The sequence below is a fragment of the Microcaecilia unicolor genome, chromosome 4, assembly GCF_901765095.1.
Source record: "Microcaecilia unicolor chromosome 4, aMicUni1.1, whole genome shotgun sequence".
Lineage (NCBI taxonomy): Eukaryota > Metazoa > Chordata > Amphibia > Gymnophiona > Siphonopidae > Microcaecilia > Microcaecilia unicolor.
This window is the reverse complement of record NC_044034.1, coordinates 347,956,425-347,981,135: the sequence shown is the minus strand read 5'-3', so window position 1 is coordinate 347,981,135 and position 24,711 is coordinate 347,956,425. Positions and strand designations below refer to the sequence as shown.

The 24,711-nt window shown below is 45.6% G+C and overlaps 1 protein-coding gene across 1 annotated transcript in view; it reads right to left on the bottom strand.

Moving 5' to 3' along the window:
- The window catches only part of DYRK1A (dual specificity tyrosine phosphorylation regulated kinase 1A), a 646,342-nt gene that overhangs the window by 552,073 nt on the left and 69,558 nt on the right, over window positions 1-24,711 (bottom strand). Inside the window, 1 exon segment of the mRNA XM_030202220.1 lies at window positions 22,203-22,281. The gene's annotated coding sequence lies outside the window, so the exon portion shown is untranslated.

The following is a 24,711-nucleotide window of genomic DNA, read 5'->3' as shown; positions in this document are numbered from 1 at the left end:
TTGTTTAAAAATACCATCTTGGAAGCCCAGACCATATGCATTCCACGTATTTACAATGGTGGAAAGAAAAGAAAAACAGCAGCCAGCAGCAGCCCCCTCCCTGCCCGTCTTCAAGTCTTTGATTAAAGCCCACCTCTTCAATGCTGCGTTCGGCACCTAACCCTTACCGTTCAGTGAATCCAGACTGCCCCAATTTGACTGCCCCTATCGGACCAACCGTTCACTTGTCTATTAGATTGTAAGCTCTTTGAGCAGGGACTGTCTCTCTTTGTTAAATTGTACAGCGCTGCGTAACCCTAGTAACGCTCTAGAAATGTTAAGTAGTAGTAGTAGTAGTAGAATTAAAACTAAAAGAATGTCCTTCAAAAAATGGAAACAGGACTCAAATGAGAAAATAAGAAGCAACATAAGCACGGACAAGCCAGATGCAAAGCATTGATAAAGAAGGCTATAAGAGAATATTAAGAGAAACTTGCAGGAGAGGCAAAAACTTACAGCAACAACTTTCCAGGTACATCAGAAGCAGAAAGATTGAGAGCGAATCCGTGGGACAGTTAGATCATTAGGGAGCAAAAGAGAACTCAGGGAGGACAAGGCCAAAACATAGAAACTGAATGAATTCTTTGCTTCGGTCTTTAAAGATTTAAGACATCTACCTGTACCATAAACAGTTTAAGAGTGATGATGTAGAGGAACTGACAAATCTCGGTGAACCTGGAAGACATATTGAGCCAAATCGACAAATTAAAGAGCAGTAAGTCACCTGGACTGGATGGCTTGTACCCACAGGTACTGAAAGAGTTCAAACGTGAAATCACTGATCTCCTGTAAATAATCTGTAACATATCGTTAAAATCATCCTTAGTACCTGAAGATTGGAGAATGGTCAATGTGACACCAATTTTTATAATGGGTTCCAGGGGTGATCCGGGAAATTACAGACCAGTAATGTCAGGTAAAATTGTGGAAACTATTATAAAGAATAAAATTTAAGAACACATATATCATTATGGTTTAATGGTAGAGTCAACATGGTTTCAACCAAGAGAAGTCACGTTTCATCAATTTGATTCATTTCTTTTGAAGACATGAAACTTGTAGATAAAAGTGAGCTGGCTATTGTAGTAGATCTAGATTTTTAGAAAACTTTTGACAAAGTTCCTCATGAGAGACTCCTCAGAAAATTAAAGAGTTATGGGATAGGAGGCAACGTTCTGTTCTGGACTGGGAATTGGTTATTGCACAGAAAGCAGAGATTAGAGTTTAAATTGCCATTTCCCTCAATGAAGAAGGGTGAATAGTGGAGTGCTGCAGGGGTCTGTACTAGAACAGGTGAAATTTAACATTTATAAATGATCTGGAAATCGGAATGACAAGTGAGGTGATTAAATTTACAGATGATGCAAAACTATTTTGTTAAAACACGTGCGGACTGTGAAATATTGCAGGAAAACCTTAGGAAACTGGAAGACTGGTCATTCAAATGGCATATGAAATTTAATATGGACAAATGCTAAGTGATGCACATTGGGAAGAATAAACCAAATCATAGTTACCTGATGCTAGGGTTCACTTGGGGGTCAGCAACCAAGAAAAAGATCTAGGTGTTGTTGTAGACAATATGCTGAAATCTTCTGCCCAGTGTACGGTGGAGGCCAAAAACGCAAACCAGATGCTAGGGATTATTAGGAAAGGGATGGTAAAAAAGACCAAGAATACAATAATGCCTCTATACTGCTCCATGGTGTGACCTCACCTTGAGTACTGCATTCAGTTCTGGTTGCCGTATCTCAAAAAAAGATATAGCGAGTATCAACGTGGCAATGGGAGAGAAGAGACCGTTGAAGAGGCTTCATATGCGATATGGCACAAGGAGTCACTTCTATAGACGCTGCCATGGATCACAAGACCTGTACATAATCGCTTGCACATTGAACTGCTTTCTGAAGGAGATGGCAAATCTGGCCCTGAATCTTGAGAATCCTGGACTGAGGTAGAAATACACGCCCTTGAAGAGCATCGAAAGACACCCCCAGATTGTCGAGAGACACGACGGCTGTAAGCAGCTCTTGACGAGGGTTTATAACCCAACCTAGGGATTACAGAAAATGGACAACTGGAGCTGTAACTTGAGAACTCTCCTGATATGTCTTTGCCCTGATCAACAATCATCTACCTATGGATGTACTAAGATCTCTTCCTTTCAGACAGCCACAGCTACAATAACTTTGGTAAAAGTATAAGGAGCCATGGTTAGTCCAAAAAGCAGAGCTCAAAACTGATAATGCTTGCCCACAACTGTGAAGCAAAGTAATCTCTGGTGAATCGGACAGATGGGAATGTGTAGATATGCCTCCATCAAGTCCAGGGCAGTTAAAAATTCTCCTTAACGAGCTGCTACAATATTTGAACGAAGAGTTTCCATTTGAAAACTGGGACTTTGAGAGCTTGATTCAATCCTTTGAGATCCAAGATCAAACAGAACCTTCTTTCTTTGGTACGACAAAATAGATGGAATAGAAAACTGTTCCTATCTCAGAAGGAAGCACTGGCAGACCACTTTGTAGACTGAGAAGCCTTTCCAAAGTCTCCCTGACTGCCCTTGCACACCGAAGAACAAGGAAGGCACCTGGCAGAATTTGTGCAAATTCTAAGGAATACCCATCGCAAATTATTTTGAGTATCCACTGTTTTTGGGTAATCTGGGCCCACCTCCAATAAAACTCTTAACAGAGCACCTACAGGAATCAGAGGATGGGCCCCGAAGTCCTTCACTGGGACTGAAAGGAGAAACCACCATCCTTCCTCCACATCTGGCACCATGAAAGGACTGAGACTGCTGGAAGAAATGTAACTTCAAGTAAGCACCTCTTCCTGCTTTAAATTGCAAAATGTTGCAGCCACAGCCTCTACCAGAAAGAATTTCTCTACCCGCAGACCTAGGATGATTCTCCAGAAGATGAGGTACCTTAGTATCACTGAGAATCTTAACTAACTTGTCCAGCTCTTCTAAAAAAAAAGAAGGCTCCTCGAAAGGGAAATTTACTAAGCTTGAATTTACAAGCCACATCTGTCAACTACCCATGAAGCCAAAGAAAACAGCAACACCTGAGACTTCGAAGAAGCCCTAAGTAAATCATACAGACTGTCTAACAAGAAAACACAAACCATCTCAATCTTTTCACCTCTCTGTCTATTAATGCTAAGTCATAAGTACATAAGTATTGCCATACTGGGACAGACCAAAGGTCCATCAAGTCCAGCATCCTGTTTCCAACAGTGGCCAATCCAGGTCACAAATACATGGTAAGATCCCAAAATTACAAAACATTTTATGCTGCTTATCCCAGAAATAAGCAGTGGATTTTCTCCAAAGTCCATTTTAATAATGGTCTATGGAGTTTTCATTTAGGAAGTTGTTCAACCCATTTTTAAATACCCTCTGAGCTAACTAAAACATGTTCAGACCACTGAAAACACCACCAAAAACATACTCAGACTATCAAAGAACTGCATATAGCTGCCTGAACCACTAGAGTGGAAACATCAAAGCTGTTTTCTAAGAGAGACTCTACACGGGGGGCCTTGAGGATCTCATAGAGCTGTACCTCCATCTACCACCATCTAACAGCAGAGACTACAGCATCAATGACCGGCAGCTTAAACAATGTCCTATCTTGGTCCAGCACAGGATGAAGTCAGATCACAGACCTAGCAGTCTAAATGAAGCATCTGAACATTCCAATGGGCTTGAATAATGTCCCTGATGCACAGGAAAAATCTTACCAGGCTTTCTAATACCTTTCACTATGGGGTCTAGTTTACATCCCTCAGCTGCCGCTGGCTCCTCTTCAAATTTTAAAGTGGAAGATAGCAGACAAAGGAAAAATTAGGTACTACCTGATTTACTTTCCTTTAGTCCTTCCAGACCAGTCCAGAATGACTGGTGGGAAGTACTAGAGCAGTAAATCAATGGAGGGACCCAAAAAGCCCCACAGAAAGAACGTGCTGACCAAAAACTACATCCTGATGTGCCTGAACATTCACTCACGTCATACAAATACAAGAAAGACAAAGTGACCACTTAACAAATATCCACCGGAGACACCAACGCAGCCTGCCCCCTGGCAGAATGAGACTTTACACCATCCAGAACAGACCTGCTTTTCATAATATATGCCAAACCAATCGCCTCCTTAATCCACCTGGCAATAGTAGCCTTTGATGCTGCCATAGCTTTATAACCACCACCTAGCAAAACGAAAAGATGGTCCGATCAGCAAACTCCTCTGTCCGCCACACATACTCCAACACCGACCAACCAACTTACACAAAGAACGCTGCTCCTCCGATCCCTTGGGCGAACCAAGAGATGGAAGGAGTAGAGACTGATTAACATGAAAAGGTGTCAAGACCTTTGGAAGAAAAGAAGGAACCTGTCAACACAACCCAATCCTCAAAGAGCTCAAAAAGGGTGCCCTGCAAGAAAAAGCCTACAATTCAGACACCCATCTCACTGAGAAAATGGCGACTGACTTCACAGTAAGGTCTTTGAAAGAAATAGAAGCAAACAGCTCAAAAGGAGGACGAGCGAGAGCCGAAGGACCAGATTAAGATTCCAAGAAGGAAAAGAAGCACGCCTAGGTGGACACAAGACAACCTACACCTCTCTCAGAAACCAAACCACACCCGGATGACTAGCCAGGAACTTGCCCTTAACGTGGACCCAAAAAAGGTCAGCGCCGAAACCTGAACATTAAGAGAAACTAAGGCCAATCCCTTCTCGAAACCATCCTGCAAAAAAATCAAGAATCTTTGGCATTAAAGCATGCAATGGAACAACCTCATGGTCGTTAACACCAGGCCTCAAAAAGCCTCCAGGTCCGAATATACACCAAACAAGTAGAGCAGCGGCAGGAACACAACATTGTAACAGTCACCTTCGCCGAATATCTGCACTTCCTCAAACAAGCCCTATCAAGAGCCAGCCCATAAGACAAAAATCGAGCCAGATTCAGCATAGCAATCGGACCATGAGATAGAAGACTGACCAACTTGGGAAGCTGATGTGGCAATCATACTACTAGACGCCTCACATATACATACCACGGATGCCTCGTCCAATCTGGAGCTACCAGGATTACCAGACCTCCATGCCCTTCTATTCACTGAATGACTCGTTTCCTCCATGGCCTCTGTTAGATCATGTACAGGAGCCCTGTAGGCCACGGCCAAAGCAAAGCATCCAAGCCCTCAAAAGTCATGGTCTTTTCTGCGACTGAAGAAACAAGGTCTCATGGCATTCCATTGAGTTGCCAACAGGTCCATCATTGGCCAGCGCCACTGATAATATATGGCCACAAACGTCTCAGAACTGAGAGACCGCTCCCCAGGATTCAAGGCCTGACACCTGAGGAAATCTGCCTAAACATTTGGAATACACGCTAAATAGGAGGCTGGCAGATCTTTGATGTGACATTCTGCTCAATACATGAGAAGAGCTGTCTCCCTCTGCCACCCTGAGACTCTTCACTCCATCCTGGTTATCGACATACACCACTGTTGTTGCACTGTCTGACAACACACACACTGCTCTACCCTCGAGGAGACAAACTTCCACACCAGGTGAATTGCTCTAGCCTCCAACAGTCTGAAGTAAATCACCTCCTGCAATACAGTGAAATCTCCAACCCCTGAGACTGGCATCCGTCCACCAAGGAGGGACCAACAGCACCCCTTTTGCCAATTTTGCCATCCACTACCACCACCTGAAATCTCAACACAGCAGCCCTCGCAACAGCAATTTGCCCCCAAGGAGTCCAACTACAGACCAAGGAGTCTGATTAGGAGAGACCGCTGGAGACGCATCATGTGAGCCCTCGCCCACTGGACCTCCTCCATAGCTACCACCGTGGATTCCAAAATCTGAAGACAGTCCCAGGTACACTGGACCAGCCGACAGAGCAGCTCCCAAACTTGACTCAGGAGCTTGAGGAGGCGCAGCAATGGATGAAAAACTCCGCCTCAAAGAGTGGCGAAGGTGACCACCAGATATCACAACTGTGTCGGAACCAAAAATGGATCTTGCGCAGATTGATCACCCAACCTAAAGACTCCGAGAACTGAACTAGCTGAGCAGCCACTTGACAGCTCTCCTGAAACAACTTTGCTTGAATCAACAAGTCATCCAAGCACTGATGAACCAAAATTCCCTGCTTGCAAAGGGCAGCCACCACTACCACCATAATTTTGGTACCACCCACAGAGCCATCGCAAGACCAAACGGCATCAGACAAAACTGAAAATGGTGCCCCAAAACAGCAAAGCAAAGGAAACACTGGTGTATCTATCAAATGGGAATGTGTAGATAGGACTCCGTAAAACCTAGCGTCATGAAAAACTATCCATAGCACACAGTCATGATGACCTAACGCAGCATTTTCATGACAACAAAGAGACCCGAAGAGCGTGATTGATCCGCTTGCGATCCAGAACTACAAAATAGATTTGAGTATTTGCCGGTTCCCAGCTCGAGATTAGGAAATGGGCAAACCGCCCTCAGAGAGATTAGCCTGTCCAGGGTATCCCTGATCGCCCTTGCCTTTGCCCACAAGCAACAGGAAGACTCTAAAAAAGCATGTACAGCACTGCATACGTCTAGTAGCGCTTTAGAAATGATAAGTAGTAGTAGTAGTAGAATGAGCAAACCTGAGAGTGTACCCGTTGTAAATTATCCAAGAATACACTAATCCAAAGTAATTTGGGCTTATCTCAAAAAAAAAAAAAAAAAATCTCTCAACCATGCACCTACCAGAATTAGAGGATGGGCCCCAACACCTTCATTCTGTCACTCAGCTCTGAGCCTCGGAGGTGAAACCCCCATCCCTGCCTCTATGCCTGATTCCATGAAAGGGCAGAGTACACTGGAAGAAACGAGACCTATAAAAGTCAGCGCCTCTGCCTACCCGATAATGCCTGGAATCACGCCCTCGACCTCTACCAGCAGTAAATCAGTGGCCTAAAGCTTTTGTCTTATCCTCCAGAAGCCAAGGCACCTTAGACTCTCCTAAACTCTTTACTAGCTTATCCAACTCATCCTCAAGGATCTCTGAAAGGAAAATTTTCTCAGCATGGACTTAGAAGACACGTCCACAGTCCAGCCCTGAAGCCATAGGGACCTAGGAGCTGCCACACCTACCACCACAGACTTAGCAGATGCCCGGAGCAAATCATAAAGAGCATCGGACAAAAAAGCTGAACCCATTTCAATTTTAGCCACCTCTCAATCCACTAGGGAAAAATCATCCGAGTCCCTGTCCAACACTCTCTCAGACCACCGGAAGCATGCCCGAGCCATCAAAGCACCACAAATGGCCACCTGCACTGCAAAAGCCAAAACATCAAAACAAGTGTCTCTCCATACGGCGATCCTGAGTCTCTATCTGCTGTGCCGTCATCTACCAGCACGTAGTAATCTTGGTCACCATAGAAACCACTGTGTCTACCATGAGAGGTTTAAGAAACTCCTTTTCCTATTCTACTTCTGGATAAAGTCTAATCGTGGACCGAATCAAATGGAAAGGAGCACCCAGAACGTCCCTATGCGCTTGGATGATGTTCCTCATGTCCTGATACATGGGAAAGGATCTGCCAGATCTATGTATCCCCCTAACCAAGGGATCCACCTCGTGCTCCACCTCACAATTAAAAGTGTAAGTGGACAACACTAACACAATAAGTTCTTGCAAGTCCTCCTTAAAGACCTTCACCACTGAAGGGTCCTCCCCAGGAGGCAACTCATCCGGAGAAGGAAAGCAGTCAGTTTCTCCCCCAAACTCCCATACACCGAACTCATCCAGATTTCCCTCCCCCCCCTCCACCCACCAAAGGATTCCGAGTCCAACTCCAGAGTCACATCCTGTTCATTCCAGAAACTAATGAGCCTTTTGAAGCCTGAGGGGGAAGCCTTGGAGGTGCCTGGAGCCATGCCACGTCAGGCAGGAGAGAGGTCTGCTTCAACAAAAAGGCTTTATACATTGCCAACAAAAACCTCCGGAGAGAATCCATCTTCAGGAACTCCTTCATGCAGCTCAGTAGGCCCCAACGCTACCAAAGGGGAATGTCGCCACGGCCTGCATTTGCAACATGGTGGAGATTCATGCAAAAACTGAACCCGCTTGACTGACCACATCTGACTACAAAACCGGATTTTCCACTGAAGTAACCACTGCCCCAGCACCCCCCCCCCCCCCCCCCCCCCGAAAACTTGCATCAGCTGCTGCAAACAGACACACAGACTTGGAAACGGTACAAAATTTACAGACACCAGAGGCAGAGAAGTTGTGGAGGTGTGCCGGTGGCAAGGAGGCATATTTTCAAAGCACTTAGCCTTCCAAAGTTCCAAAGAAACCTATGGAACTTTGGAAGGCTAAGTGCATTGAAAATATGCCTCCTTGCCACCGGCACACCTCCACAACTTCTCTGCCATGACAGAGAAACAAACCCAAGCCCGAGACTCTGTGAGGTGACAGCCACTACAAACGAAGACAGGAGCTATGTTGGTCGTTTTTTTTTTAGTATTATTTTTAGTATGCTAAAAAAAAATAAAAAAATAAAAAAAAAAGACACTCCTGATTTGTTTGTTTTTTTTACTGCGCAAGGACCTCAGCCAGCCAAGTTTGCACCCCGGAAGCACCACAGAACTCCCGCAGAAACCAAAACCTAGTGCACACAGATGGAGAGAAACCTGCCAATCGGTACTATATCCCTTTATTTCTTTAAACTAAGTAATATAGAAAAAAAGTAAAGTCTGAGACAAAGGGCTCACTACATCTTCCACCTGCTGGAAGCTGAGAATACAGAAGTTTTCAGGGGCTGAGCAGAGCTCTTACTGGCTCACTCAAGAATCAATGTTCTCAGTCTCCACGTGCTGGAAGACGTGCACAACCAACCAGACATTTTGGGTTGGTCCAGAGAGACATTAAGGAATGAGCTCCTTCAAATATTCTGTGTGGAAAACTTATTATAGAAGAATCCTCTCCAGGAGGAAGCTCATCCTGAGTTGGACAACCTCCTATAGCACCATCTGAAGTATTTTCATTTCCCAGATTCTCCTCACCATCATCCCCCCCCCCCCCCCCCCAAAAAAAAAGGGCACTTCATCCAGGAATTGCATAGAACTGTCTTTTTTTTTTCCCAAATCATAGGAGACTCTAGGCCTCTTTGCAGAAGTAGCAACCTTCCCAGAGGAACCTGGATAAGTTCTTGAAGAAGGCTGAGATTGTTTGAAAAGATATGCCAAATACATAGCTAACAAATTCTGGAGGAAAACTTCATCCGGGATGATCCATGTCTGTTGTCTTGCAAAGCAGAAGTTTCTGACTGTGGAAGCTGGAACCATGAGGACTGTTCACCTACAGACGACTGCTGGTCTACAATGGAATCAGTTCCAGCCGAAACAGAGTCGCCGGTTGAGATCCAGATGGTGTTTGAGACACCACTGTCGTCGCAACACTTGGCTCCTCTACTGCAGTACAAATTTTACAAATTTCTGCCACCGTCTGCCTTCTTCACTGACACACAGAGCTGCATCGCAACTTCTCCACCATGACTCACACAGAGCAGAAACTCCCCTACTGAATAAAGAAAAGACAACTGACAGCCACACGGGGGATAGAAAAACCCCAGTGGAGAAAGAAATTAATAGTACTGCATTGCTTGTTCATTCTGACTTTTTTTCTTCTAAGTACACTAACGAGTTTAATGAGGCTGTCTCCCCTGAATGCTCTAGACACTCTTCCCTCAAAGGGATCAAGGCTAGACCGGCACCATGCACTGAATGAATTTAAAGAGAACGTGCAAACCAGCAACAGAGGGGAAGAAGGACTCAGGCACCCAAGTGTGACACCCCCGAGACAAACAGAGAACCCCCATGGGTCACAGGCTCTGTGGTTGCATAGAAATTGTAGAACAAAAAGAGGTAAGATAACCTTTTTAAATGCCACCAGAAATAAAAAAGAAAGAGATTGAGACTGAAGAGCTCACCACCTACTGGAGACTGAGAAAAATGTTTCTAGCTTGTGCTGAGCAGGGCTCTTATTGGCTCTCACAAAGAGTCAAAATTCTCAGTCTCCACCTGCAGGTAGGCATCCACAACCCATCAGTCATTTAGATTAGATTATTTATAACCTGTCCTTACCCAGGGCAAGGCACAGAATATACACACATAAAATACATAAATCACACACACCTAAAAACTCAACACTGGGCAGAAGATTTCAGCGTACAGTCTATACCACCACTTAGATCTTTCTTGGGTGCTTACCCTCAAGGTGAACCTAGCATCAATGGGAAAATTAGGTCCTTACCTTGGTCATTTTCTTTCCTTTAGTCATAGCAGATGAAGCCATTACGTATGGGTTGTATCCATCAACCAGCAGGGGTAGATAGAGAGCACTTAAATTTCATAGTGCCACATGGTCAGCTAGCTCCACTGTCGCTTCAGTATTTGAAGCTTCCAAAGAGTATAACAAACCGCAATGGGAATAACATGAACTTTCCTCACAGCGAACGATGGCCCCATAACAAAGGCATGAACTCAAAAGGAGGAATTGAACACATCCTCCGGGAGGGAATAAACTCGTCCTCCTCTTTGCATTTATGGAGGGAATACACACATCCTCCTGAAGGGAATGAACTCAACCTCCTACACATGAACTGGAGGGAATGAACTCATCCTCCTATAAGTGAACAAGAATCCTGAAGACTGTTTTCCAACTTTCTCCCAAGGAAGGATTAGAACTTCAGGAAACAAGAACAGAACCAGAAACAGATTCACATCATACAGACAATCATACAGGGAGGGCTCATGGCTTCATCTGCTATGACTAAAGGAAAGAAAATTACCAAGGTAAGAACCTAATTTTCCCTTCCTTGTCATCAAGCAGATGAAGCCATTACGTATGGGATGTATCAAAGCCATCCCTATATAGGGTGGGAACAAGTCACACCACGCGCTAGCACTTGTGCTCCAAAACGCGCATCCCTCCTAGCAGCCACATACAGCCTGTAATGTCGGGCAAATGAGAGCTTCGAAGTCCATGTTGCTGCACTGCATATCTCATGAAGAGAGAGTGCTCCAGTTTCAACCCAAGAGGAAGAAATCGCTCTTGTAGAATGTGCCTTAAAGACTACAGGCGGAGGCCAGCCGGCAAGCAGATAAGCTGAAAAGATAGCTTCTTTGAGCAAGCGGGCAATAGTGGCTTTAGATGCTGGAGACCCTCTGCGAGAACCTGATATTAAAACAAACAAATGATCAGAGGTCCTGAAAGAATTAGTAACTCACAGATACTGCAACAGAGTCCTGCGCACATCCAAAAGGTGCAACTGCCCAAAAGATTCTGGAAACTCCTCCTTAACAAAAGAGGGTAGAAAAATAGGCTGGTTTAGGTGAAACGCTAAAACCACCTTAGGCATGAAGGAAGGCACAGTCCGAACCATGACCCCGGACTCTGAAAATTGCAGAAATGGGTCTCAACAGGACAGTGCCTGGAGTTGCGACACCCGTCTCACCGAAGTAATGGCCACCAGAAAAACGGCCTGTAGTGTCAAATCTTTCTCTGAAGCTCGCCGTAGCGGCTCAAAAGGAGAACCCTGCAGAGCCTTCAAAACTAGCCCTAGGTTCCAAGCTGGACAAGGTGCCCGCACGGGAGGACAGAGCTGAAGCACCCCTCTAAGAAACCGTGCCACATCTGGATAAGCAGCTAAAGACATGCCTGCAACCTTACCATGAAGGGAGGCCAATGCTGCCACTTGCAACCGCAGGGAATTATAGGCCAAGCCTTTTTGTACACCATCCTGCAAAAAGTCCAGAATCGGCGAGGCAGGAGCCCACAGGGGTGTGATCGCTTTTGAAACACACCAAGCCACAAACTGGCGCCAGATCCTGGCATAAGCCACGGAAGTGGACCGCTTGCGGGCCTGCAGGAGAGTGGAAATAACATTATTGGAATAGCCTTTGCCTCTCAATTGTGCCCTCTCAATAGCCATGCCGTAAGACCAAAACGGCAGGCGTCCTCCATGGCCCTGCGACAACAGGTTCGGTACCAGAGGTAAAGGAAGGGGAGCCTCCACTAGCATCTGTCAGAGGTCCGCAAACCAAGGCTCCTTAGGCCAATCCGGGGTGATGAGAAACACTTCTCCTGGGTGAAGCCGAATCCGCATGAGCACACGCCCTATCAAGGGCCACGGAAGGAACACATACCAGAGGCCCAGAGGCCAGGGATGCGCCAAGGCATCCAACCCGGCCGCGCAAGGATCTCTCCGTCTGCTGAAAAGCACGGGATTTTGCCATTGGAGCTTGTCGCCATAAGATCCATTACGGGCTTGCCCCATTTGGCACATATATGCAGGAATACTTTGTCTGCCAGTTCCCATTCTGCTGGATCGATTTGATGCCTGCTTAGATAATCGGCTTGCACGTTGCTCTGACCTGCAATGTGAGCTGCCGACAGAAACTGAAGATGCAGCTCGGCCCAATGGCAAATCTGTTCGGCCTGCGCGGCCAGCGCTCTGCACTGAGTGCCGCCTTGTCGGTTTATGTAGGCCACTGTTGTCGTGTTGTCCAACATCACTCTGACAGCCAATCCTTCCAGGGTCACTTGAAAGGCCAGAAGCGCCTGAAACACCGCTTTCAACTCTAGGCGATTAATGGACCACTCCGACTCGTCGGGTGTCCAAAGACCCTGAGCATGCTTCCCCTTGCAGGGTGCGCCCCAGCCCTTCAGGCTGGCATCTGTCACCACTAGGCACCAATCGGGGAGCGCCAGCGGCATTCCTCGCCGCAGCATGCTGTCTGAGAGCCACCACTCCATGTTGAGTCGGGCCGCAGGGAGCCAAGAGAGTCTGCATTGATAATCCTGAGATACTGGAGACCATCCTTGAAGCAGGGAATGCTGCAGAGGTCTCAGGTGCGCTCTCGCCAGGGCACCAAATCCAAGGTGGCCGTCATCGATCCCAACAGCTGAACAATGTCCCAAGATCCCGGGCGGGGCATCCTCAGGAGCAGACGGACTTGATTCTGAAGCTTGCACCGCCTTTGCTCAGGTAGGAATACATATCCTGAGTCTGTGTCGAACCGTGCCCTCAAATATTCTAGAGATTGCGAGGGGGTCAGGTGACTTTTGGCTACATTGACGAACCAGCCCAGAGATTGCAATACTGAGACCACTCTGGCTGTAGCTTGATGGCTCTCTGTTGCGGAGTCCGCTCTGATGAGCCAGTCTTCTAGGTACGGGTGAACCCTGATACCTTCTCGCCTGAGAAAAGCAGCTACTACCACCATTACCTTGGAAAAGGTTCGGGGAGCTGTGGCGAGGCCAAAAGGCAAGGCCCAAAACTGGAAATGTTTTCCCATCACCGCAAACCGCAGAAACTTCTGGTGCGGGGGCCAAATTGGAATGTGCAAGAAAGCTTCTTTCAGGTCCAGAGACGTGAGAAACTCTCCTGGCTGTACCGCCGCACTGACGGAGCACAGGGTTTCCATGTGAAAATGCCGCACTCTTAGGGACTTAATTCTTTTAAGTCCAGAATAGGTCGAAAAGACCCACCTTTTCACGGCACCACAAAGTAAATGGAGTAGCGGCCTCAGCCAAAATTGGCGGGAGGCACCGGGGGAAACCGCCCCAATGTGAATCAAGCCTTGTAAGGTCTCCTCTACCGCCGCCCGTTTGGCAGCATAACCACATCAGGACTCCACAAACACGTCTCTTATCAGGGCATCGAATTCTATTCGGTATCCTTCTCTGATCAGGTCCAAGACCCACTGATCTGAGGTAATCTTGGCCCACTCCTTGAGAAAGAGGGAAACACGTACTCCTATAACAGGAATCGAGGAGGGGGCTGGCGCACCCTCATTGAGAGGGTCGCCCTTGAACTCCAGGTCTTGAGCCTGCTGCTGCGGAACATTTGTCCTAGCAAAAGGAGTTCCTCTGCTGAAAACCGGCCACGAGAAGTGGACCCAGCTGAATTCCCCGGCGGTACCTTCTAGCTTCACGGAAGCGAGGTCTATAAGAGGAGTGAACCGCCTGACCCTTGGAGGGAGGCCGCGGCCTATCCTCAGGTAAGCGCTGGGGTTTAGCATCTCCCAGGCCCTTCACAATTTTCTCCAACTCCTCACCCAACAGAAGGCCTTAAAGGGCAACTTCACCAACCTTTGCTTGGAGGCCATGTCCGCCGCCCAATGCCGTAGCCACAGAAGACGGCGAGCCACCACTGCTACGGCCATCTGTTTAGCCGAAGCTCTGACAATATCATAAAGGGTGTCAGCCAAAAAGGACAAGGCCGACTCCATTCGCGGAGCCACTTCAGACAAGGGCTCCGCTCCATCACAGGGCTGTTCCACTGCCTGTTGCAACCATGCCAGGCAGGCTCCAGCAGCATAACAACTGCATGCAGACGCCCGAATAGTAAGACCAGCAATTTCAAAGGACCGTTTAAGTGCTGATTCCAGTCTACGGTCTTGCATGTCCTTCAGGGCAACACCTCCTTCAACCGGGAGGGTAGTTCTCTTTGTCACAGCTATGACTAGTGCATCCACCTTAGGCATTGCAAAGCGAGCCAAATGCTCCTCACTCAAGGGTATAATTGCCCCATAGCCCTGGAAACTTTCAAAGGTCCTTCGGGGTCAGCCCATTGAGCTGAAATAAGCTCTTGGATCGAGTCATGCAAAGGAAAGGCTCGAGCAGGCTTTTTGGTACTTGCCATCCTCGGATTTCCAGAGGAGGCCACGCCACTCCCAGGATCTTCAATAGAGAGGACCTGTAAGACAATCTGAAATAAGCGCTGGCAGCTCCTCGCAGTAGAAAATCCTCACTGCGGACGGATCATCTGGATCCAGTGGCCCTTCTGCACCTTCCTCTGGTTCCTCTGGCCACGAGGGCCTGTCAGACCCCTCAGAGTCACCACATCCCGACCACGGGGGGGAAAGGGGGGTGCGCCACTCTCTGAAGGGGAATTTACACTTCTGCGCTTCTCTTGCGGCCAGCTATCAGGGAAAAATGCCTCAGAGGGCAATCCCAGGCCTGCATCCACCGGAGGGGCAGTAAGGGAGGCCGTAGAAAACCCCTGTGGCTGAGCTCATTTAAGCATATATGCATTATGAAAAACTCGCCCTGGGCACCCAGTTCCAGTCCGGGGCTAGTAGCTCTTTGGCCAGCCTCAATTCGAGGGCCCCCTCCAGTCTCCAGACCCTCCGCCTCAGCGGGGGTCGCGCCATGTGATGCTTTCAAAATGGCGCCTGCTGCCAGCTCCACCGAGCGGGAAGAATAATCGCTCGCCATGCTCAGGCCGGCTCTTACGCCTGAACAGCACGTTTTACAGAGTCCCGCAACTGATCTGCGCTTGCCACACTTGGAACAGCGCTTAATCTCTGCAGCCATCGCCGAAAAACGGCGGAAAATTCAAAATGGTGGCTTCGCGCCAAAAACGTCCCAATCGCAGGCCCTCCCCGGAGGAGTCAGAAAACACTCTTACCTTACTGGACCGAGTATACAAGCTCCGGTCACGCTGTAGAAACTGAAGAAAACCTCTTGCTTTTTTTTTTTTTTTAACGCTGTGAGGAAAGTAGAGAAAACAGTAAAAGAGGCAATCAAATCAACACTGGAGGTACAGAACAGTGGGAAAGGCAGGGAAAGGTGAACCAATGTGCCTGCATCTACCAAGTATAGAGTTAGAAAGAGCAGGGAAAAGTGAAACTAATGTGCTCATATCCACTGGGGGGATGGGTAAGGCAGGGAAAGGGCTAACCTATGTGCCTTTAAAGTGAAGCTGCTATAGCCTCTAACACCCCGGCTAACAACTGGCAAGCCAGGAGCCACCCCCAGGCAGATTTTTTAAGGAGCTTGATCAAGCTGCAACCACCCTGCTTGGGGAGATAGAGAATACTGAAGAGGCAGTGGAGCTAGCTGACCATGTGGCACTGTGAAATTTGAGTGCTCTCTAGCTCCCCCTGCTGATTGATGGACACAACCCATACGTAATGGCTTCATCTGCTTGATGACAAGGAAAACTATGATTCGGATTATTCTTCCCAATGTGCATCACTTTGCATTTGTCCACATTAAATTTCATCTGCCATTTGGATGCCCAGTGTTCCAGTATCCTAAGGTCTTTCTCGGCCAATCTAGAGGGACGCCAGTGCATTATAGTTAAAGTTACACAAATAAAAAAATAAGGAGTTCATTTAGTAAGAGGTGCTAACGCAGCAAAGGAAAGCTTAACGTGGGATGTGCTAATGCATTCTGAATTGTTTTGGGATGTGCAGGAACTAACCTCGTGCTACATATATTGGGGGGGGGGGTGGATTTGAGGCGGCACGTCGAGAACAGATAGTGGACATTCCCAACTGGTTAGCGCATGGGTAACACAGGAGCCCTTACCTGCAAAATATGTGGTGGTAAATGCTCCCACGGTAATTTACAAAAAAAGACCACACACAAATGGCAACAGCAAAACAGGGCAGTTAATGAAATAAAAAGAAAGTCAGAGTTTTTACAGTCACAGTAAAAACAGCCTTAACGCATGGGAAAGACCTACATAAGGGAACACAAAGGCAGCTTTCTAAAAGACCCCTAAAAATGTAATTGTAAAATTACTTATGGATCAATAAAGTAATTCAATAAGTACCACAAACAGCAGGCGAGAGGGGCCACCTCAACCTGGAAGGAATTATAGGCCAACCCTTTCTGCAGCCCCTCCTGCAGAAAGGCCAAAATCTGGAAAACAGAAGCCAACAAAGGCGGCCATGCACGCAGAACACACTATGCCACAAAGGTCTGCCGCACCAGAGCATAAACTGTTGTCGTGGACCGTTTCCGAGTCTGAAGCAAAGTAGCAATCACCGCACCCAAATAGCCCTTCTTTCTCAACTTCGACTGCTCAAGAGCCAGGCAGTAAGTGGGAGGGATCATCCATCAACACCGGACCCTAATGCATAAGATCCAGCAACACTGGTAGTCAAAACGGAGGCTCCATTAGCAGATAACCTAAATCCGCACACCAGGGGTACTGTGGCCAATCCAGACCTACTAGCAAGACCCGATCCCAGTGCCGCCCAATTTTGTGCAGCATCCATCCCATTAAGGGAAACGGAGGGAAGAAGTACAGCAGCGTCGACTCTGGCCACAGCTGCCATAGGGCATCCAGGCCTACGGACCTGATCTTCTACTGAAGAACCAGACCACTTTGGCATTCTCCCATGTCACCATAAGGTCGACCTCCAGAGTTACCCACTTCTGACAAATCTGGAGAAATAATGCCTGGTCCGATAACTTCCATTCCACTGGACCAAAGACATGACTGAGAAAGTCCGCAATATGCACCAACAGACACAGCACATAGGTTTCCACCCACTCCAAGATTTGACGTGACTCAGAGGCCAGAGACAGACTCTGTGTTCCATCTTACTACTACTACTACTATTTAGCATTTCTATAGCGCTACAAGGCGTACGCAGTGCTGCACAAACATAGAAGGGGGGCGTTACCAAGATGGCAGAAGTGTGAGCGTGTTCGGTGAGATCGTTCCCCGCTGCTCGAGAGTGAAGCATTTTTTCTTCTTTCCTGATGCCGCACACAAAACGAAAAGGAGCCGTGAGGCTTCCACCGTCGCCCGCAGCTTCCTCTTCTCCACTCCAGGGTAGCATGGAGTGCTTCCTGACCCGCCCGTCGCAGAATGAAGGGACGGGGGTTGCCTGCTGCAGGGGCATCCGGTGGAGCGGAGCCCCTGATGGGCTTGGAGACATCTTTTACCCCCCCCCCCCCCCCGATTCTAGAGGCCCTCCGTGCCCGGCTACAGAAGCGGTGAGGGGTGCAGGTATCCGAGAACCCGATAAGGGGAATAAGGAGCCAGCAGACGGAGGACCCATGCCACAGAAAAGTAGCCAGGAGAGAGAGGTCCTTGGGTTTAAAGGACCCAAAACAACCCCGGACGTTAATCTAGAGAGGATCTGGCTGAAGCTGAGCAAGATGGATTCCACGCTTCAAAATGCCTCAGACAAGGTAAATACTTTATCTTTGAGAATTGAGGACATGGTAAAAAACTTAGGAACGGTTAAAGAAGACCTGCCCACACAATTGAAAGATTAAAAAAAAGATATGGGTCAATTGCAAGAATTTAAAGTGACGGTGATAAAAGATAATCTGACAATGCATAGAAAAATTGAACAGATTGAGATCTTTAATAAAAGATTGAACCTTCGAGTATTGAATTTTCCTAAAATTCCTGATAAAACACCTATTGAGTTATTTAAAAAATACCTGCAAGAAAATTTGAAAATGCCTCAAGAACTTATTCCTCCTATAAATAAGATTTACTATCTTCCAACAAGATTAAGTGGAAAAGAAGAAAAGAAAGAAAGGTTTGGATGTTATAGACTTTAACAATCTGTCTGAAATTCTAGAACAATCCATCGAAATAGTTCCGCAAAGAGCTACTCTTTTGGTTTCGTTGGTATTTGAACAAGATCTCAATGCAATATTGAAACTATACTTTAAATTCTCAAAGGTTTCTTTTTATGGAACAAAAGTATGGATATTTCCAGATGTTACTAAAGTGACGCAGGAACGTAGAAAATTATTTTTGGCATTAAAACAGGATGTTCTTAAATTGGGTGGTTCTCTTTTGTTAGTTTATCCTTGCAAATGCCTGGTCAGGTTTAGTGGGATAAAGTATGTATTCTATGACTCAGAACAGCTAAAATCCTTTCTGGACATGAAACAGCTTAATCTAGAACTAGTTAAATGATATTGTGACGAATTATACACATAAACCGCATTTAATATTTATGTTAATATGCCTGTATAAAACTCCACTAAACTGTAACACCCCCCTCAATTTGAGGTCTAAGGAAGCATTTATAATTTTTCTTATTACCTATTTCTTTAACGTTTGTATTATGCTGTTTTTCTGTAACAAGTAATATGCTTGTAAGAAATTGATAAATCTTATAAATAAAAAAATAAAAAAACATAGAAGAAAGACAGTCCCTGCTCAAAGAGCTTACAATCCATCTTGACGGTGGATGTATCCTATTGCCGTTGTGTTGTCCGACAGGACTCGTACCACAGCACCCTGCAGCAAATTCTGAAAGGCCCACAAAGCCTTCACCACAGCTCTCAATTCCAGATGACTGATGAGCCACTCCACCGCCATCCAGCACCCCTGAGCATAGCAATAAAGGCAATGAGCTCCCCAGTACATCAGGATGGCATCCATAACCATAACCACCCACTGCGCATAGGCTAAAGGCATTCCCCGCTGCAAGTGGGAGGCGCAAAGCCACCGGTTCATGCTGAGTTGTGCCTGGAGTAACCACAGCAGTTGCCAAAGATACTCCTGCAACGCTGGCAACCACCTGCGCAATAGCGAGTGTTACAGAGTACACGTGTGCCCTCGCCCATGGCACAACCTCGAGTGTGGCCGCCATCGACCCCAATACTTGGACACAGTCCCAAGCTCATGGGCTCGGCAAGTGCAACAGACTGCACACTTGGGTCCAAAGTTTGGTTCTCCTGTCTTCCGGCAAAAAAACCCAGCCCTGTGCCGTGTCAAATCGAACTCCCATATAATCCAAAGTCTGGGATGGAATCAGGTGACTTTTGTAGAAGTTGATCACCCAACTCAGGGACTGTAGGACTGCCACCACCCATTCGGTGGACAGGCGACTATCCTGATCAGACAATGCCCTGATTAACCAGTTGTTGAGATAGGGACCACCACCAAGACTTTAGAAAAGGTGCAAGGTGTGGTGGCAAGGCCAAAAGGCAGTGCCTGAAACTGAAAGTGGCGCCCCAGCACAACAAACCACTGATGCGGCAGCCAAACTGGGTTCTATAAGTAAGCATCCTTGATGTCCAGAGCCATCAAAAACTCCTTCAGCTGCAACGCCGCTATGACTGACCACAGTATTTCCATGCAGAAATGTCAAACCTTTAGGAACTGGTTCACCTACGGTCGAAAACGGGCTAGAAAGAGCACTCTTTTCTGGGCACCACAATACAGTACCGCCCCATACGCAGCTCGAGACGGAGGACCGGAATCACAGCCACATTGGCTAATAGGTATTGCAACGTGGCCTCGATCGCCACCCTGAACTGGTAGTGACAATGTCACCATGAACCAACGCAATTTAGGTACCAATAATCTACTATAATAAAACGCACCCTCAACGTTCTGAGGACACTGATGTCAGTGAAGCCAAGCCCTGACTTCCTTCAAAAAGGTTCGAAGGTTCGTGGTGGTGAAGCCACCAAAATCACTCCGGGCCCCGCCCTCGAGGGTAGAGCAATGGCAGAACAACGAAGGGGTTGGCAGGGAGGGAGGCAGGGAGGCGGGGGTGGGAAATCACTCCGGGCCCCGCCCTCGCGTCAAACGTCATGACGTTGGGAGCAGAGCAATGGCAGAACAACGAAGGGGTTGGTCAGGGAGGGGGGGTGTTGGCGACGAAAACCTTGCTGGCGCCCGTTTCATTTGCTCTGAAACAGGCCTCTTTTACTAGTGTCTGTATAAAACAAAAATAATAGAATGCATGTGATGTTGCGATAGCAGCGTCCTCAACTTTGTCCCTATTTCTAGGGCCTTATATGCAAGCGATGAAAACCCAACCCTACCTTTTTTTTTTTTTAATGTTTCAACGGTTTTTATTAATGATTCAGTATGTTACACATTGAAACACATTTCGATATTTGATTGTTTAAACAACATGCTTATATGCATAATTCCTCAACTTCTGCTAAGTTCCCTCCCATTTTCTCCCCCCTCCCCTCAAACCTTTGTTATTATGAACATAGTGTTTATATCTTTGTTGTTAAATGAACTTCTAATTAAAATATTGAATTCAAATAGTCACTCTTGTACATTGCTTGCTTTTACCCTATCCTAATCTACTTCCCCCCTCCCTTACTTGGACTTTAATCGTTTTTATTAATGACTTTTCCAGTTACATAGATCCAACACTGTAAGTAATATATACATGCATGCTTCCTATCTAATATAGCAGTGTCGCTGTAATGAAAAATCGTCATCAAAATGTGTTTGCTTTAACTAAATTACCCCCCTCTATCCCAACCCTACTTTTTTAAGGGGTTTGAAACATGCTCTTTCTAATGAAAATGATTTAAAAGAGTTTCCAGAAGGTCTTTTTTTGTAAAAGTGGGCTAAAAATACCCTATTTTTGGCGTTTTTGCAAAAATCATCAACTTTACACTCAACTTGTGAACTAATGGAAAATATTAGGAGAATGAAATTTTATATTCGAAAACCTTGTGTTGATAAGTTGTTGTCTGCAAAGTTTCACGTTTATCACACCTTTAATTCCAGAGATATAAAAAGCCAAACTTTACAATTTTCTCATGCCGCAAATTTTTCAGACCAAGTTTGCTCCAAGTTTTCTTCATGGAAATCGCTCATGAAGATTTTTTTTATTATTTTGTTTAATAGAGTGCAAAAAATTGTACAAGATGGCCAAGTTTTGTTTCTCTCAACAAAATATTGTCGGAGATACTGTGTCTCAAAGTTGCCAAAATCTCGGAGTCATACCATAGAAGGCTGCAGTATGGGGTAAAACAGATTACCATATCTCAGCAAGTACTGCATCGGCGAACGTAAAACTTTACCAATGTTCATTGGCGACATGTATGAATGTTTACAAAAAATTTCATCTAAATCCGTGATGGTTGCGCAGGGACCACTTGACATGGAATGACCCTAAAGAGTTATTCTCCTGTCTTCAGAAAATGTAAGTAAACCCTGCAACCGCAAATGCGGTAGGAACTCGTAAAGCTCACAGGAAATAGATTCGCTCCAACCCTTGTTGAACAATCTGAAACAGCAAATGCAAACATAAACTAGAAACCAAACGAAAGAAATCCTAATCAAAAACTTCAGTGCAACATCTGAATCTGGATTAAAGTAAAATAGACTCACAATAAAAGCACCAATTTAATATTAATGTTAAATGTTAATGTAAGCCGCATTGAGCCTGCCATGAGTGGGAAAGCGCGGGTTACAAATGTAACAAAAATAAAAAATAAAATATTTACAAACTATTGTTCATAAATCTACAAAAAAAAACAAAAAAAAATCACCAGATTATAATTTAACAATATAACAGTATATATTTTCCAATCTAAAATTGTTCAACATACCTAAAAAGTCAGGTGAGTCCTTTAACAGGTCGGTGCATATGGATTCTTGACTTTAAAAGTACAGATTCCCAATAACCACCTTAAAAATAAAGAAAAAAAAGATTTAACTCTTCATCAGGGGTGATTTTTATAAAATAGCATATCCATTCTATATTGTCAAACATAGAAATACATACATTCATGTTTTTGTGTGTGTACGTATCTACACATATACATACACACACAGACACGAGTATATTTAGATAGACAAATAGGTACAGATACATATGCATACATGTGTGTGTGTATGAGTATGTATGAGAAATGAAAATTAAAACAGTTCACACAATTTTCCCTGACGCACTCACTGGTCAACATTGGAGTGGGTTGTAATTCTTCAGATAAATAACCTTTTTTTTTCAATTAAGTTTTGATATTACTGTACTATTTAAGGGCTTATTCTATTTCTAAGGAGATATTTTTTTAAGCCAATGATTGAATATTAAGCACAAAAGCCTGTCATTTGTGCTCTAAATTCTGAGGCTTTTTCATTCCCCATTAAAAACATTATATATTTCTGTACAGATGCCACTATTAAAGGATTTCTTTTCCTTTTGGTTTCCTTTATTGGCTCTGCACATGTACATACCATAGGGAGAAAGAGAAGACAGTAAGTAGTATACAAGTAAAACTTTAACTATAAGATTTTATAATATATATTTTTTAAACTTCTGCCTCGAGTCAAAGAGATCCTGAGGGGGGAATAACAATGATTTGTACACTTAAGAAATATTGATTTATAAACTATAACGGTCAACAAAACACCAGCCAAACTTATTTTTGTCTATAACACTGCACTCTTTCTACTACAAAGGTATAATTGATTAAAAGGCAAGAATGAAGAATTCAGTGTAAATAAAAACTTTATAAATATTTAAAAACTTCAAAAATACATAAAAATAGGCAGCTTACTTAACTGTGCAAACATAGACAAGTGCATTTGACCCAGCGGCAAAATGTGAGACACCACAGATATACCTGCATTTAAGGTGAAATTTATGTCTATAATTTCTATTCCTTTAGTCAGCTGCACCATTTTAAACATGAGGGTGTTGTCTCATCCTACCAGCAGATGAACGTGGAGAAAAAGGGAAAATTAGGTTCTTACCTTGGTCATTTTCTTTCCTTTAGTCACAGCAGATGAATCCATTATGAATGGGTTGTGTCCACCTACCAGCAGGGGGAGACAGAGAACACTGAAAACCATAGTGCCTCTAGGACGGCTAGCTCCATCTGCCTCTCAGTATTTTGAAGCTTCCAAAGCAGTGTTAAACCGCAAAGTAGCATAACATTAACTTTCCTCACACCGAACGAACACCCCAGAACAGGAGCAATAACACAAAGGAGGGACAAACTCAACCTCCTATAACAGAACAGTAAACAGAAATCCTTAAGACTGTTTTCCAACTTCTCCCAATGAGGGAACAAACATGTCTGCAGGAAAAACTGAACACAAAACAGAGTCAATCAGGGAGGGATCATGGATTCATCTGCTGTGACTAAAGGAAAGAAAATTACCAAGGTAAGAACCTAATTTTCCCTTCCTTGTCATCAGCAGCAGATGAATCCATTACGAATGGGATGTATCAAAGCAATCCCTAGATAGGGCGGGAACAAGCCACACCACACGCAAGCACTTGTTCTCCAAAAAGCACGTCCCTCCTGGCAGCCACATCCAGCCTGTAATGACAGGCAAAAGAGAGCTTAGAAGCCCAAGTAGCTGCACTACATATCTCTTGAAGAGAGAGTGCTCCAGTCTCAGCCCAAGAGAAAGAAATCGCTCTTGTGGAATGTGCCTTAAAGGCGTCAGGCGGAGGCCGGCCAGATAGCAGATATGCAGAAAAAATAGCTTCCTTAAGCCAACGAGAGCTATAGTGGCTATAGACGCTACAGTCCCTCTGCGAGGACCTGACAACAATACAAAAAGGTGATCAGAGGTATTGAAAGCATTAGACATTTGCAGATACTGCAACAGAGCCCTGCGCACATCCAGAAGGAGCAACTGCCCAAAGGATTCCGGAAACTCCTCCCTAGTAAATGAGGGCAGATAAATAGGCTGGTTTAGGTGAAACGCTGAAACCACCTTAGGCAGGAAGGAAGGCACTGTACGTACCGTTACTCTAGACTCTGAGAACTGCAGAAATGGGTCTCGACAGGACAGCGCCTGGAGCTCAGACACCCGTCTCGCCGAAGTAATGGTCACCAAAAAGACTGTCTTTAGAGTCACATCCTTCTCCGATGCTCGCCTCAGCGGCTCGAATGGCGAACACTGAAGAGCCTTTAATACTAGCCCCAGGTTCCAAGCCGGACAAGGAGCCCGCACAGGAGGACGGAGCCGCAGCACCCCGCTAAGAAACCGTGCAATGTCTGGGTGCGCAGCCAGGGAGGGGCCAGCGACCTTCCCCCGAAAACATGCCAAGGCTGCCACTTGAACACGCAGGGAATTGTAGGCCAAGCCTTTTTGTATACC